General features: G+C 36.7%; 1 non-coding gene across 1 annotated transcript; it reads right to left on the reverse strand.

Annotated features, from left to right (window-relative positions):
• Nucleotides 1–379: 379 nt before the first annotated feature.
• On the reverse strand, nucleotides 380–487 carry LOC141490376 (U6 spliceosomal RNA). The gene has a single exon (XR_012469203.1). It is a non-coding gene; the product is annotated as a U6 spliceosomal RNA (small nuclear RNA).
• Nucleotides 488–18,044: the final 17,557 nt, after the last annotated feature.

Consider the following 18,044-nt stretch of genomic DNA (forward strand, 5'->3'; position numbering starts at 1 on the left):
CTCCTCCTGAATGCTCTCTCCTCCGGAGGTCTCTGTGACACTGTCTGTGCCTATTTTTCCTCTAGCCTTTCTGACAACTCCTTTCCTTTTTGGAATCATCATACTTAACACTAGAGATGTAGATGTCCCTTGAGGCTCTGTCCTTCTCTCTTTACCCTTTCTCAGTGACTTCTGAAAGTCCCATTGGTTCAGTTATAATTTCAGTGCAAGTAACTCCTAAATTTACATATTCAATCCTACTCTCTCTCCTGAACTCCAGTCCCATATTACCACCTGCTGGATACCTCCACCTGGGGGCCCCATCATTCAGTATTGCAAACCCACTATGTTCCATTATCTTCTCTTTCATGCTATTTCTTTATTTTTTTAGTTTATTTTGAAAAATATGGAACGCTTCATGAATTTGCATGTCATCCTTGCACAGGGGCCATGCTAATCTTCTCTGTATCATTCCAATTTTTAGTACATGTGCTGCTGAAGCAGGCACTTTGATGCTATTTCCTGACCCCAAGTTTCCCTATTTCTATTGAGGACAGTCATCCAGGATTGGGATTGTGAGGAATACTGGTCTCAGAGTCATCCTTCTCTCTTCTCTCTCCCTCATATCCAATTACTTGAGAAAACTGATGTTTCTACGTCCATAACATCTCTCTCATTTATCCTCTTATCTCTCCCAACATGACTACAACTCTAGTTCAGGTACTCATCTGTTTTGACTTGGACTATTTCATTTGCTTCTTAACTAGTCTTTATTGTCTAGTCTCTGTTTTTACTTTTTTCCCTCTCCTCTCCATTGCTTCGATCCCAACAACTGTCAAATTTATATTCCTTAAGCACAAGTCTGACCATGTCACTTCTATGTCTCAAGAATTCCAGTTTCTCCCTATTGCCACCAGAAGAAGAAGCAAAGCTTTCTATTTGATACTTGAAATCCTTCACAATCTGGCCCCAGAATATAATACTAGCATCATCCACTAACATTCTACCCAAATTATTTACTGTTCCCACAAATAACATGCCTTTTCCTGAGTCTGTAACTTGCACAAGTTTTCCCCTCTCCCCTTTCCTACTCTGGAGTGCATTCCTTCCTCACCATCAGATTCCCCTTCCTGAGGTCCTGAGTTGCATGGACTTTCCTTCAATAAAAATTACACTGAATAACTGTATGTGTTTCTTTACAATATGCAAATACACACACACACACACAAACACACACACACACACACACACACACACACACACACACACACACATATATATATATATATATATATATATATATATATATATATACACACACACATAAATACATGACTTTGGAATTAATTGCATGACATGGGAGATGATGGCAAAGAACTGCCCAGCATGGCATGCCCACATCAAAAAAGATGTTGTGCTCTATGAGCAAAGCAGAATAGAAGATGTTCAAAAGAGAAGTGAGATTCATAAATTTAGAGAATCCAGCCCAGTTGTTTACAGGAACAATTTATGCCATCTTGTGGTAGAGCCTTTTGAGCTTGCCTTGATATGATCAGTCACAGTCGAACATACTATATCGTGATGTCATTTTTATCCTCTTTAAGCACAAAGGACAGCAACCAACATATATATGTTTACATCTAGTTATGATAAATCTATATGTATATCTATATCTATCTAATGTATATGTATATGTATATGTATATCTGTATCTGTATCTGTATCTGTATCTATATCTATATCTATATCTATCTATAATCTAATCTGTATCTGTATCTATATCTATATCTATATCTATCTATGATCTAATCTTTATCTGTATCTGTATCTGTATCTGTATCTGTATCTGTATCTGTATCTCTATCTCTATCTCTATCTCTATATCTATCTATCATCTAATCTGTATCTGTATCTATATGTATATGTATATCAATATCTATATCTATATCTATATCATCTATATCTATATCATCTATATCTATATCTATATCTATTTCTATCATCTATACTTAATCTATACCTATACCCATACCTATACCTATACCTATACCTATACCTATACCTATACCTATACCTATACCTATACCTATACCTATACCTATACCTATACCTATACCTATACCTATACTATATCTATATCATCTCTATCTCTATCTCTATCTCTATCTCTATCTCTATCTCTATCTCTATCTCTATCTATCTAATCTATATCTATATCTAATCTATATCTGATCTATATCTCTATTTCTATCTCTCTATCTCTATCTCTTCTCTATCTCTATCTCTATATCTAATCTAATTTATATCTATATCTATATATACTATATCTATACAACAATATGGAGTTTTTATGTATGTATGTATGTATGTATGTATGTATGTATGTAGTGAAATTGTTCCCCCATGTAGCATGGGGAAGCTGAGTAGACATTTCTAGCCAGTTGTCCCCCAAAGCTTTCTCCAAGGAAGACTTTAATTCCTGCCAGAAATGGAAGCAGAAGGTAGGACCAGAAGCCTGGTTACTCTGCTTTCTTCAGAAAGGGGTTATCAGGCTAGGATTTATCTCTGTCTATATCCATGGAGGAAGGGAGGAAGGAAGGAAGGAGAGAGGGAGGAAGAGAGGAAAAAAAGAAGGGAGTGATGGAAGAAGGAAGGGAGGGAGGAAGAGAGGAAAGGAGGAAGAGAAGAAGGAAGGAAGGAAGGAAGGAAGGAAGGAAGGAAGGAAGGAAGGAAGGAAGGAAGGAAGGAAGGAAGGAAGGAAGTGATAGAAGAAGGAAGGGAGGGAGGGAGAAACTGACTTTAAGATACTGACTTTTTGTCCTAGGTCACTCAGCTAACAAATGGAGAATAGGAACTGAAACCTTGGTCTTCGGAATATTTTGACTCCAAACCCAGGCTTGCTTCTTTCAGGTATGAATAGGTAAAGCTTCAGAATCTACCATTAAACCACAATGGAGAACAAAACAGCAAGTGTCAAAGCTGCCTGAGTCTCAGTTTCCTCATCCATAGAATGGGGACAAGAAGACTTGCATTACTTCCTTATGAAAGAAGCTAAGTGGCACAAATAGATGAAGCACTAAACTTGGAATCAGGAAGACCTGAGTTCAAATCTTGCCTTGGATACTTACTAGCTGTGTGACTCTGGGCAAGTCATTTAATAGCTCTCAGCTTCAGTTTCCCCATGCATAAAATAAAAATAATAATAATGCCTACCTCACAGAGTTGTAGTGAAAAAAGAGATAATATTTATTTATAAAGCATTTTGAAAACTTCAAAGTTATTTTTGTGACAATTATCCTATATATGTTTGAAAGAAAGAGTTCTATGATGCTATATAAATGTGAAAGCCATTATATATATCTCGCCTCCATTAATATCTTCCTTCCCCATAGCCCTAAAAATCTATGTCTTGCTATTCTGAATGTGTGTTTTGGTGTTTCAGTGTGTTTGCTAATCAAGATGAGATGGCATGAACATATAATTACGATCACTTTATTAATAAAATAAAAGACAAATAAATTTCAAAAGGACAGGAGATTATTTTGGTCTGTTAAAGGGGATGATGCAAAGGTCAGAGGAATTAGGAAACCCCCAAAGGAGGTCTAACTCCTGGACCGGGATGTGACCTTCATCACAGAGAGAAGTTTCTCATTCAATGGGGGGAGGCCAAATAGACTAACCCAGGATTAAAGCAGGAACCCCAGGCCCTGGCCCTCAGGACTGCAGAGTTGACCCCCTCCAGAGGCTTAAAGGGGGTGCACAGCTCATTTAACAGCAGGATTAATTAAACTCCTAAAGGCCACAGATTCATAATTAATGGGAAATCTTTTTTAAAAGGAATTCCTTAACCTTAAGGGTGAATGTTTTCTACCCCTACCCCTAGTCCCAGAACAGTGTATATAAAAAAGTCATCTGAAGGTTTCTGCAATGGCTAATATGGGCAATCAATGACACCTACATACTTTAACTGGGGTCAAGGAACACTCACCTGAGCTGCATCAAAGCCAGTCATCCATCAGCCTAGTGGAGTGTGGAGACATTACTGTTTTGATAATTGGCTATTTAGAACTGGCATGGTCATATACCAATCACCCCAGCTATCTCCTTGCCATCTACATTAGAATCCTCTGAAGATTATGCTTTGGAAGAGTCAATGCCCTCTTTTAGAACTCCTGCTTAGGGTAGGTTAGGGTAGGGTTCTGATTAGTGAGATTGAGGACAACTTCACATAAACCTACAGTGTTTAATCAGTCCTACATCACGTAGAACTCCCAGATGATCTTTCACATCTGGTCCAACCAGCCACCCTGGTCATCTTCTTGCTATCCACCCTGGTATCTTACAATCTGCTCTCTTCCCTACCTCTCCTACCCCTATTTTCTACTACTTGCTCTAGGCACAATAATCAAATCAATATTGTTTCTGGAAAGGAAGTGTCAATAGACTCATGTACTGGTCCACTCACCATCCCTGTAAATTAACCTTAGCGCAGAGCTCAGGACCTAGTCCATATCTGGTCAATTTTTACTGAGTGACTAGAACAGCTAGGTGGTTCAGTGGATAGAGCACTGGCCTTGGAGTCAGGAGGACAGGAGTTCAGATCTGGTTTCATCACTTGACTCTTATTAACTATGTGACCTTGGGCTGGCCTCACAATCAGGGCCCTCTATCCGGCCACTGAACCCAGATGGTTCTGGAGGAGAAAGTGAGCTGGTGACTGAGCACAGACTCCCCTCACTCAAATCCAATTCATGTGCTTGTCATGACATCACTTCCCTGTTGTGGTTTTCTTTGAAAATGAAGGACAAACATTATTATTGAGTGACTGTGAATTCTCAGATAGCAGCTAGGTGGTACAGTGGATTGAGTTCTGGACCAAGAGTTGAGGATGCTTAAGTTCATTTCCAGCCTCAAAAAAACTTATTAGCTGTGTGAACTTGGGCAAGTCACTTAACCTCTATATACCTCAGTTTCCTCAAGTGTAAAATTAAAACAGCAAGATCACAGGGTTTTTGTGAGGACCAAATGATGTAATATTTGTAAAGCACTTAGCAAAGTGTCTGGAAAATAATAGGATTTATAAAAATGCTTATTGTTTTCCTTCTCCTCCTAGTCCCAAATATTCTTCTCAGATCACTATTCTCATCAGAAGATAAACAGTTTGAGAAAAAAAGATTGTCTCACTTTTGCATTTGTATTCTCAGTACTTGGCACATTGCTTAACAAAGATTGCACACTTAATACATGTTTCAAATTAATTCATTAATTAAAATATAACTTCTTATGAAAGGTTAGTTATCTTTCAGGAAGTCAAGGTAATCACTACCTTTTCCAGAACACTAGACCATACAAAGGAAAGACAAGATATAGATGCTGTCCATAGACCATGCTTCTTAGAAGAGAAGTCTTTGATCAGTGGATGGAGATAAGTCCTGGGCCATCTTTTTTTGTTTTTGTTTTTGTTTTGTGGAACAATATAGTTAAGTGACTTGCCCAAAGTCACACATCTAGTAAGTAACAAATGTCTGAATCCAGATTTGAACTTGAGTCCTCCTGACTACAGTGTTGGTGCTCTATCCACTGTGCTACCTGACTGCCCTACTCTGGGTGACCTTGAAGCTTTAACTCAGGGTTCAAATCTCAGAGTTCCAAGGGACTTCCCAAGTCAACTAGGTCATCCCTTCACTTGAATAGGAATCATCTAACCTCTGGATATCTCCAGAGATAAGTTACCCATTCCTGAAGAAACTAATTCTACTTTGACAAAACTAGTTGTTGGGAAATTTTTCCTTACATTTAACCTAAATTTTCCTCTCTGGAACTTCTCAACAATGTTGCTAGTTCTCTTGGATCACTTGGAGCAGGTTTGATCCTTTTTCCCACAGGATGACCTATCAAATACTTGAAGGAGAGAGCACAAGACTTAAGAATCAGAAAAAAGATCTGAGTTCAAATCCTGACTCAGACTACTAGCAAATTTTGTAATCTCTTGGAGCCCCAGTTTCTCATCTGTAAAATGAAGAGAGCAACATGTAGCAGCTACGTAGTGTTATGGAGTGAGGAAGACGAACTCAAATCCTATCTCAGATAATAAAAATGTGACCTTGAACAAGTTACTTAACCCCTTTCAGTCTCTGTTTCTTCATTTGTAAAATGGGAATAATAGGAGCATCTACCCCGTAGGGTTGTTATCAGGATCAAGCGAAATATATATAGAAATGTCAGTTATTATTAATATTTGGGGCATTAGATGGTGCAATAGATAGATAGAGCACTGGGACCTGGAGTCAGGAGTCAGGAAGACCTGAATTCATCTTCGGTCTCAGATACTTACTAACTAAATAATCAAGACATTTAACTTTGTTTGCTTTAATTTCTTCCTCTGTAAAATGACTTGGAAAAGGAAGTAGTAAACCAGTTCAGTATCTTTGATTAGAAAATTCCAAATAGGTTCACAAAGGGTCAAATATAACTGGAAACAACTGAACAACAGCTACAACTACATAATATCCAGAGTATCAGACTTATAAGGTTTTGAGGCCCAAATATATTTAAAACCCTATATAAATTCCAGCTATTTTTAGTTGATGTTTTTAATTGCTGTATTTCCCCAAGTATTACTATGTCATATATTTTTATTTAATATAGATATTTTATTTGTTTTCTCATTATATACAATAGTAGTTTCTACCTATCATTTTTGTAATATTTTAAATTTTATAATTTTTCCCTAACTTCCTTTCCTCCCCCCCCCCACCTCCCCACAGAAGACAGTCTGACAATCTTTACATTGTTTCCAGGCTATGCATTGATCAAAAATGAATGTGCTGAGAGAAAAATCATATCCTTGAGGAAAAAATAGTCTTTGGTCTTTGTTTAAACTCTACAATTCTTTCTCTGGATACAGGTGGTATTCTCCATCACAGATACCCTAAAATTGTCCCTGATTATTGGACTGATGAAATGAGCAAGTCCATTAAGCTTGATCATCACCTCATGTTGCTCATCTCTCTCAATATCAGTTCAGGCTTCTCTGAAATCCCACCTCTCCTAGCTTCTAATAGAACAATAGTGTTCCATAACATACATATACCACAATTTGTTAAGCCATTCCCCAATTGATGAACATCCTCTCAATTTCCAATTCTTTGCTAACCACAAACAAGGCAGCTATGAATATTTTTGTACAAGTGATGTTTTTACCCTTTTTCATGATCTCTTCTGGGTATAGACCCAGTAGTGGTATTGCTGGATCAAAAGGTATACGCATTTTATTGCCCCTTGGGCATAATTCCAAATTGCTCTCCAGAAAGGTTGGATGAGTTCACAAACTCCACCAACAAGTATTAGTGTTCCAGATTTCCCACAACCCTTCCAACATTGATCATTGTCCTTTCTGGTCATTCGGCCAATCTGAGAGGTGTGAGGTAGTACCTCAGAGATGCTTTAATTTGCATTTCTCTAATCAGTAATGATTTAGAGTAATTTTTCATATGACTATGGATCACTTTGATTTCCTCATCTGTAAATTGTCTTTGCATATCCTTTGACCATTTGTCAATTGGGAAATGGCTTGGGTTTTTTTTTTTATAAATTTGACTCAGTTCTCTATATATTTTAGAAATGAGTCCTTTGTCAGAAATACTAGTTGTAAAAAATTGTTTCATAATTTACTACATTTCTTTTTATCTTAGTTACAGTGGTTTTGTTTGTGCAAAAGCTTTTTAATTTAATGTAATCAAAATTATCTGGTTTGTTTTTATGATGTTCTCCATCTCTTCCTGGTCATAAACTGCTTCGCTTTCCCTAGATCTGACAGGTAAACTATTACTTGATCTCCTAGTTTGCTTATAATATTATCTTTTATGTCTAAATCTTGTACCCATTTTGATCTTATCTTGGTATAGGGTGTGAGATGTTGGTCTAATCTAAGTTTCTGCCATACTAACTTCCAATTTTTCCAACACTTTTTATTGAAGAGAGAGTTCTTATTCCAGAAGCTGAACTCTTTGGATTTATCAAACAACAGATTACTATAATCATTTCCTGCTATCTCTTTTGCACCTAGTTTATTCCACTGATCCACCACTCTATTTTTTAGCCAGTACCAGACAGTTTTGAAGACTGATGTTTTATAATATAATTTTAGATATGATAAGGCTAAGTACCTTCTTTTGCACTTTTTTTTTCATTAAATCCATGAAAATATATTTATCTATCTATCTATAGATATATAGATAGATATAGGTATAACTTGTGTTCTCCCTAAACTTTTTCTTCTATATATGGTGGGGGTGAGAAAGGTCAAAGAGTTATAAATCTAGGTGAGCTAAAAGATATTTGTACCCTTGACAGAAATTGGAAAATTAGTTAAAGAGATGACTTTTTTGAGTGTAGAGTTAGTTTTCTATTCAGATGAATCTCTGAGATTTCTTTAAATGTTAGAATTCTATGAAGAAATACACATATATAAATGTATATACATGTGTATATTTGTATGTATTTCAGTTAGTCAGAAGGATACATAAGGGTACATAACATATTGCTAAGTCATGGATAAAGAAGGCAAGAATAAGTCACAATAAATTGATAGCTTAAGTTGCAAATTATATATAAAAAGGTGATGAGACAACATCTACCCAAAAAGTCATGGAGGATCCCTTACTTCCACTGAGTTCTTCCATCCCAGGGACTCAAGTTGGTCTAGTAGTCTACCCTGGGTCCTTTCTTTGTTCAATTCAGTATATTTTACTCAATATTTATTAAGGATATATGCAAGTCACTGAGCTAGGTGTTAGAGATGCAGAAACAAAATAGTCCTTGTCTCCAAGGAGCTTATCTCCTATTAGTTAGTTTTTCTAATCTAACCCACGTCATGGCTAGAAGTTCCAAGGCACTCATAGAATCATAGATCTTGACCAAATCAGGAACTCTGAAATCTCTCTCATTTTATAATTGAGGAAATATGTCCAGTTAAATGAAATATCCAAGGTAAAAAAAGTGGTAAGTAAATAGGAAAGCTGAGATTTGAAATCAAGTAATCATCCAGCACTCTAATCCAGTATACCTCACCATTATTATAGCTTCAGATTTGTGTTGTCCACTTGAATGCCTTCTATCCCACAGTCACAACTCTATTTCTCCATTTGTACTAAGCCACAATTGAATTTTTATAAAAGGTTAATTAATTATTTACAACAGATAATATATATATATATATATGTATATGTTTTAATATATATTTCTGGTTGTCTTTCAGTGTAACCAATTTTATCAACTCCTTTATTTCCTTTTCCTGGGAAAATCTTCAAACCATCTCACTAAACATTTTTATGTCTTTTAATTTTTAAAATTAGATAATATAAATATTAAGTTATAGCAATAATGTGTTACTTGAACAAAGAATAAATAATTATATTAATTCATGTACATGTTCTAAGAACAAAAGTTTCTGAGTCCTATTTTCTGCCATTCCATAAATAGAAAGGGGATGGTCAGTCCTTCAGCTGAAGGGATTACCTTTAACTCTGTTGTGTTACGGACCTCAAACATCCACACCCAGTCAGGAAGAGATAATTTTAGACTTTTTAAATGATCAGCTTTTCTCCTGGGTTTTTTTTTTATTGATATAGATCACAACTCCTCAATACCTTCTTATCCTTATGATTTTCATCTGGCTTTCCTTAAATCACAGGATTACAGATTCATAGGTAGAAGAGACCTTAGAGTCTAATCTTTTCATTTTATAGTTGAGGAAAGTAAGACACAGAGAGGTTCAGTGATTTGTCTCCTCTGTTCCTGCTTATGAGCTATGGAATTCCTCAATGCATGGAGGAAATAGAGTTATTTCCAATACCCTTTAAATTTTAAAGTAATTGTAAGTATTAACTATTAAAAGAGTATGGCCCTGAAAAGTGACAACGAGAAAAATTCAATCAATATACATATTCAGGAATTGGTAGAGGTCTTTGATTTGTGCCATCCTCCAAATCCCATCTCAGTGCAGGAGTACCCAACAGACACAGGTGCCACAGAGTACCCTCCCACCCTAACGCATTGATTGACTCAGATCTGATCCACCAATAATAATCACAACCTTACTATATCTTCTTATCCCATACACATTTTGTCCATGATTGCTCATAAGTCATCTGTAGAGATTCTTCCTGCAATTCTAAACCTTCTCTTTGACTTTTTGAAGATTTAATATTGACTATTCCCTAGACTTATTGAACTCAACATGTCCCATACAGAACTCATCTTTTCCCATAAACTTTGCCCTCTTCTTTATTTCCCTTTTTCTGTCAAAGTTACTGCCATGTTTGAGTGTTTCACATTTCTAATTTGGTATTATCCTGAAATCTTCAATCAAATAGCTAATTAGTTGCCAGATTTTTATATTTCTACATTCACAACCTGTGCCCAGTCCCTCTTCTCCACTCAGTTATCATTTTAATTCAGGCCATCATTTCCTCTTTATTACAACAGTCTCCTAATTGGTCTCCCTGCCTCAAGTATCTTGGCCCTCTAGTAGTTTTTCTTAAATGTTGTTCTGACCTTATGTTGCTTCTCCTCTTTCTATTGCCTCTAGGACAAAGTATAAACTTCTCTGTTCAGTTTTTAAAGCCTTACACAGTTTAACTTCAGCCTATCTTTCCAGTCTCATTAGATATAATTTTCCTTTCAGTACTCTATGATCAGATGAAACTAATCTTCTCTCTATTTCTCACACATGTCACCCTATCACCTGCTCTTTGCTTTTACACTGGCTATCCCCATTACTAGAATACAGTCTCTCCTTACTTTTGCCTTAGAGTCTTTCTCTATTCTTTTAAAAATGTGGCTCAAACCCTTTTCTCTCTCCACTACCTTGTGTTTCTTTGTATTTATTCACTTTGTATTTATGCCATATAAATCTTGGTGCAGGCTAAAACAAATATTATTAATAATAGCTGACATTTCTATGGAAAGTCCTCTGGGTTGAGCACTTTTTACATATTTTCTGATTTGATCCTCAAGACAACCCTAGGAGATAGGTGCCATCCCATTTTACAGATGAGAAAACTGTGGCAAACTGAGCTTAAGGAATTTGCCCAGGGTCACACAGCTAGTAAGTAACTGAGATAGGATTTGAAATCAAGCCTTTCTGATACAACAGAAATTGGAAAATTAGGGAAATAGTTACCTTTAGAAACCTTAAAACTAACACTATGGATTTAATTATGTGTCCTTTCCTTTAAAACTACCTTTTATTTGACTATTTTGTATTCTTAGTAATTATTCACTTTATATTTATGTTGTATATTATAAATATGTACACAGGTACTTATTATGTCTCTCATTAGAATGAAGATTTCTTTTTTCATTCTTTTTACTTGTATCCCACAATGCCTGGTGCCAAGGAGGAGTTTTACAAATACTTTGTTGATTGATTGATTATACAGGGTCACATAGTTCCAAAGAATTTCAGCACCTCCAAGTCACCATGGAACTTCCCAATGAGTAAAATACCTGGTGTTTAAATCTAAAAAATGGGAATACAAATATCTGTAATGTGGCTCACCATTGTTGTAAGGCTCAAATAAGATTACATACACACAGAGTGGTTTGCAAATTTTAAAATTTTCACTATATAAGTATCAGTTTTATAATTTCTTTTATTACTAGCTGCTCAGCAGATGCTTTTTTAAACTAACTAGTTTGTTGAGGAAAGGCTCAGTTGAAGACCTGGACTTCTTTAGGTTGAGGGAATAGATTTCAGCAATCTGAGCTCATCGTTGTTGACAAGAACAAAACATCCCAGAGCTCTGAAGTCAAACCTACTCAGAAGTGAACAAACCTCAAGTGAAAGGTAGATACACCATGCAATTATAGTCAGTAGTACTGACTGTCAACACAGAGAGAGCAAAAGATTGAAAGTGTGTAGGCATATGGCAAAGGGAGAATGATCATATGGACAGTACAGCTGCTATTGACTCCTACTCCAATTGGAGATCATTAGCCTGAGCCTATAAAAATAAATGTCAGAGACATCTCTGATGCTAATCATCTACATTGTTTTGTGCCATCTAGAGCAAGCCATTATACAATAATGATTAGCCAAACCCTGGTTTGGGGGAAGGACGATATGCTCTGGGGCAAAAAAACAAGATCCAAATTGGGATGAGTACAAGAATAAACCATTAAGTGGGAAATGGATTGACCAGGGTTTCTTTGGTATGCTGACAACTAAGGGAATGAAATGAGAAAGATTTGAGTTCTTGGAGCAGTAATTCAAATCAGGAGATCATTTCTGGATGTAGAAAAACATTAAAAAGTTGTCTGACTCCATCTACTTCTCCAAAGTTACCATCTTGTATGGAAGCTGCTTAGATCTCCTTTCCCTCTCTTTTATCTGGTGTAGTCCTGGGTCAGGTCTGCCATGCTCTCTCCTAATTCAACTCTGTTAGTAAAGACTTTCATTCAGTCACCACCCCTCTCCACCAAGATGTTTCCCTAGACTTTAAGGCCATGGCTGAGTGAATGAATGAAGTGAGTGAAAACTCATTTGTTAAGTTAACTTGCAAATCATCCTGGGTAGGTTTCAACATTCTTGGACAGTTACTGACCATAGGCACTGTAATATGCAGGATGAATACAGGAAAAAACTGAGGATGAAAACTAGTTCATATCTACATTAATTAAATGAATTATTTAAAAGCATCTTGGTGGGTGCTGGGGATATAGGGAAAAAAACAATATTGAATTCCAGGGATCTTGTCTTAGAGTGAGGGGGAAACAACACATTTAAGAGGGTTCAGCTGAAGGGTAAGTAGAAATATCTGGTGAAAATAAGGGTTTAGGATGAGAAAGACAGTAAGGTTCAAGGGTTCTTGGTATATTGACAGATCATGTGGCAGAGTGGGTGATCATCTTCACTTTGTGTGTGGGATAGTTGGAAGCCTCCAGCTTACTGCCTTTGGGAAAGGGAGAATGGATCTAAGTATCAGAAGGGAGTAGAGACTCTGAATTCCCTCATGAAGGTGGGAAATGGGGCAAAAATCAATGTCCAATCAGGAAGGGCAACTGAGAATTGACAGGAAATTTGGAAAGTCTCCCACTGAGCCTGTTCTCACTGGGTTACCCAGTGCCTGAATGGGATTGGGTGAATAAGAGAACTGGATTGAGGAGAAGGCCCTATATTCCTACTTCTGCTGGGCTTCCCTCTTCCTCTTCCATCTCTCCCAACTCCCCCCCTCACCCCATTTGTGGTATAGTACAAGTCAAAGATTTCTAGCACTTCCAGGCTGTTTATATTGCCTGAAACATTCCAGTGTCTGATTCTCAGGGTTATAGTTTTCCATCCCTATATTGAGAATTTTTGAACAATACACTTTCCTTTATAATTAGCAGTAATAGGTAAGAACTAGAAACATATCAATTTGAATCAAGGTGAGTCCATCTTAACAAAAGGAAATAAAACATTAGAAGTGTACATGGAGTAACAAAGTTAGCCTTGGCTGTAAATCATAGGATTTATCATTAATTGGTGAGAAATGGTCCACCAAGCTTGCCACTAGCTTTCAGGAAGGTCATTAGAATTTATGGGAAAGATAATCATTTTTAAACCCCTAATCACTAGGGTTCTCTGTGGTTACATTGGTGACTAGACCCTGGTTTGTATCTCCTTTGGGCTTTTTTAGATGTATTGCAAATCGTCCTGGGTAGATTTAAACACTCTTGAGTATTACTGACCATAGGCACTGCAATGTGCTGGATGAATACAGGAAAAAACTGAGGATGAAAACTAGTTCATATCTATATTAATTAAATTAATTATTCATAAGAAAACTCTATGGCAAGCTGTCAAGCAACCCAATAGACTGATGATAATGATGATGATGTAACTAGAGACATTGCTTAAAATTATGGTTCATATTGTCTACCTACCCATCAGTCTGGCTGTGGTACATCTTAGAAGGGTAAATCTTTACCAAGAAGGCTCTGGGATCAGAAGTGTGAGATTAACTGGGGATCCAAGGCAGAAAAACACGATACAATACTAGTATTAGTGGTAGCAGCAACAACAGCTACAGAAACAGCAGCAATAGCAGTAGTAGCTGTAGTAACAGCATTATGGAAGTGGTGGTAGTGGTGTAGCCGTAATTGTAGCAGCTGTAGCAGCAGCAGCAGCAGCACTAATAGATAGGACTTGATATCATACTACTTTTATACTATTACTCTATACTATTACAGTGATTTTATCCGCCATTGATAAATATCTACCCACCAAATGAAATTTGTGCCCATTTCTACAAAACATTCAATACATTAGAATAATAGCAGGATAGAATGTTGCCCTTATTTGAATCCCCTCAAAGCCAAGTTCATTATCTATATTAAGGCAAATTATGGAGTGAGGGTGAACAATGGGAAAATGGCAGCAAGTATGATGTGCAGAGGGACTCTGGGTAAGTGTGGAGATGGGGAGCAGAGGCAGTAGCAGCAGTAGCAGCAGCTGCACTAGTTCTAATAGCAGCAGTAGTAGTAGTTGTAGCAGCAGCAATTAAATAGGCTATAACATATGACTGATGGGAATTTCAAAACAATAATAGGAGTAAAATATGTCATCCAGGATGATTGGAAAAGAAAACGGACTGGTTCTGTGATGATGTAACTCATCACAGAGTGATGAGAGTGCTCCACTGGCATCTTCCCAATGATGAAAGAAACTGAGGATCTTGTAGGAAGACAAGGTGAAGAAGTTTACAAGTTAGACAGGTATGCATGAACTGTATAACCTGCCATATTAGAGGGAACTTTTGAAACAATCAGACCATATATATATATATATATATATATATATATATATATATATTTAAGTATTTGGTATAATGATAATATTTCTGGGCCAGCTATCACCACAGGAAGGTTATCCTTATTGATCAATACAGCTAATATAATGGATAATGGCGTGGTGAAAACCATACAATATATCATTACAGATTGCAAAATTTTAGCATCTGTTGGATACCTAAAAGGATACATACAGGTAGTTAGATGTATATAATAAAATCTGGCTAAACTTTATAAAATAACAGATGGAAAATTCCCATACTACAAATATAATCCCCAAATAGACATCAGTAAATGAAGTGTACTGAAACTAGAGCATCATTACGAGTAAAACTGTTGGCCACAAATGCCTGCACATAATATTGAATAAGACTCTGCCAAAATTACATGAAACAAAGTTTTTAATATGTCTCTATACTGAGTACTCATTATTTATGAGTTTCAGGGAATAAAAAGTTTTAAAAATATAGACATTGAAAGAAATGAAAATTGCATAGGACTAAGAGTATGTGCCATTGCTGCAGTCTCTTATACTATTTAAAGAAGCTATCCTAAAGATATTTTCAATGTTACTATAGATGATGTAAGCTTTTTATCCTCCTACTCTTATTCAATTGTAAGACAGTAATTTTATCTGCCCATGCAACAATCTGAAAAACATTCAAAATATAAGAATAATAGCTGGATAGAAATTTTCCCTTACAGTATTTTTATTTGAATTCCCTCAAAGCCTAGTCCATTATTCATATTATGTGAAAATTATGGATTGGGGTGCAGTGGGTAACCAATGGGAAAATAAGACAATGGCAGCAAGGATGTTGTGTAGATGCAAAACTCTGGGAGCTATGATACCACCCACAGTAATTGTGGAGGTTTGACAACCTGAAATGTTGGTTACTGGACTCTGATGTGATTGGATAAACATCTTGGTCAGTATGTTGAAACTCTTAATATGAATACAAGAAACAGACTGGGCAGCATAAGGGCTGTTCCTCTTTTAAATTGTCATTATCATCGTGAAATGGAGAAGAGTGGAGCAAATGGCCCTTTGTGTTCTGGTACCCATTATAAGAAGAAAAGATTTATCAAAACAAATAAGTCATTGTGTATATTGTTTTTTCCTGCTTCTCATTTTATTATGCATCAGTTGGTATATCTTCCTATGTTTCTTTGAATTTTTTATATTTTCTCACTCTTGATGATGCAGTAATATTAAATTATATTTGTATTCCATAAGTTGGTTAGCTATTCCCCAATCGAAGGGGAATTATTTGTTTTAGGGGCTGGGTACCACATTTAAGGAAGGTCATTGATACACTAAAGCAGGGGTGGGGAACCTTCTCAAAGGTCCATTTGGATATTTAGAACATCATTTGCAGGTCATGCAAAATTATCAACTTAAAAACTAGTCTGCTCTGTTTGTTCAAATATTTAATTAAATAACCCCTAAAAAGTTCTTAGATTTATTGAATTTTGAGTCTTGCCTGCAGTTTCCATGATTAACACTAGAGAGTGTTTAGAGGAGACGAACCCAAATGGTAAAGAATCTAAAGATTACATTTCAAAATTATTGGTTGAAAGAGTTGGTTTTCAGGCTAGAGAAGGAAATAGCTAAGCCATTCACAGTTGATTATTGTACAACGTTGTTGTTACTATGTCCAATGGTCTCCTGGTTCTGTTCACCTCATTTTGCATCAGTCCATTTAAGTCTTTCCAGGTTTTTCTGAAATCATACTACTTATCACTTCTTATGGTACAATGATATTCTCTGGAGTTCTTTAAGGAGAGTATGGATAACCACTTGCTGGGCATGTTATGAAGGGAATTCTTTCTCAGGTAGGGGTTGGACAAGATGGTCATAGAAGCCCCCTTCAAATTCTGAAAACTTTGCCCTTTTGTCATCTTTGCCCTGAAAAATCTGGTTAGAAATTTTGGTTTTAATTGGGAAGAAAAGGGTTAAAAAGGTCCTCATAGGCACCCTAAACACTATTTTCTATGAGATGGAGTTTTTTTTAATCCCACTAGGAAGAAACTATCACAAAAGCCATTTTTATCCCAAGGTCCTATTCCATGGAATAATGATTCTGCAACTTGTATTGCATAAAGAACCTGGAGAGTGAACCCACCTAACCAATGACAAAGTGTGGAGTCTCCATATATGATCTGGAGCCAGAGCCAGTGACTCCATTATTGTCTGATTACAAATTTGCATTCCTCATAGTAGCAAATGAACCTTACAAGGCAGACTGTTTTCTTAGAGAGCTTCAACAACTATATGTTCAGTCACATAGACTAAATGAAAGAAGACCATGCCTTTACCAATTATAGTGTCCGTGGCAAGGGCATCCCTAGCCTTGTCGGTCATGTTTTAAAAGTCAGATGGTTATCATGGTTTTTATATACTACCTAGAAGTGGTAGGAAGGCAAAAACCAGAGCAGAAGAATGACCATCCTGTCCCTTGGGGAAGATCAAGAGTCAATTTGGCAAATTCCAACCAAAAAAACCCCAGTAAAAATCAATACTAGGGTTTTTCAGAAAGTCAAAATCTAAAGATCTAAGTTGGTTAGAAATTCTTGTTGCTAGAATATGAATTGAGGTTGAGAAGTTAATACTGAACTAGAAAGCAAGATGCAGTATTGGAGAGACTATGACTTAATCGAGACTCAGTCTTTCTTGGTGACTGTATTCTTCAGGATATCTCTGTCTTTCTGTCTCTCTATCTCTGTGTTTTGTTTCCATGTGTATGTCTCTCTTTCTGTCTCTATCTCTTTATCTCTTTCTCTGTCTCTCTGTCTCTTGTCTGTCTCTCTCTCTCTCTCTCTCTCTCTCCCCCCATGTGTCTCTGTCTCTCTAGCTGGTCTAGTGAATGATTTTATGCCTGTGTCTCTGGGTAACACACCAGAGAAACATTCTGTTTTTATGTTTATGGGAGAGAAAGAAGCCCCGAGGGGAATCTCTATTGGTCTCTATCTGCCTCTAACAACAACAACAATAATAGTAATAGCAATAATAATGCTTGTCCTTCATTTTTGAAGATGACTATGGTATCAGGAAGGTGGCGCCATGACAAGCACATGAATTGGAGTGGAGTGGGGGAGGGGGACTGCACTAGGCCACCAGCTTCACTTTCTCCTCCAGAACCCTCTGGATACAGTGGCCAGAGACGAATCAGGATAACTCGATATGGCCCTGGGTGTGAGGTGCTCAGAGTTAAGTGACTTGCCCAAAG

The sequence above is a fragment of the Macrotis lagotis genome, chromosome 5 (assembly GCF_037893015.1).
Source record: "Macrotis lagotis isolate mMagLag1 chromosome 5, bilby.v1.9.chrom.fasta, whole genome shotgun sequence".
NCBI classification, from domain to species: domain Eukaryota; kingdom Metazoa; phylum Chordata; class Mammalia; order Peramelemorphia; family Peramelidae; genus Macrotis; species Macrotis lagotis.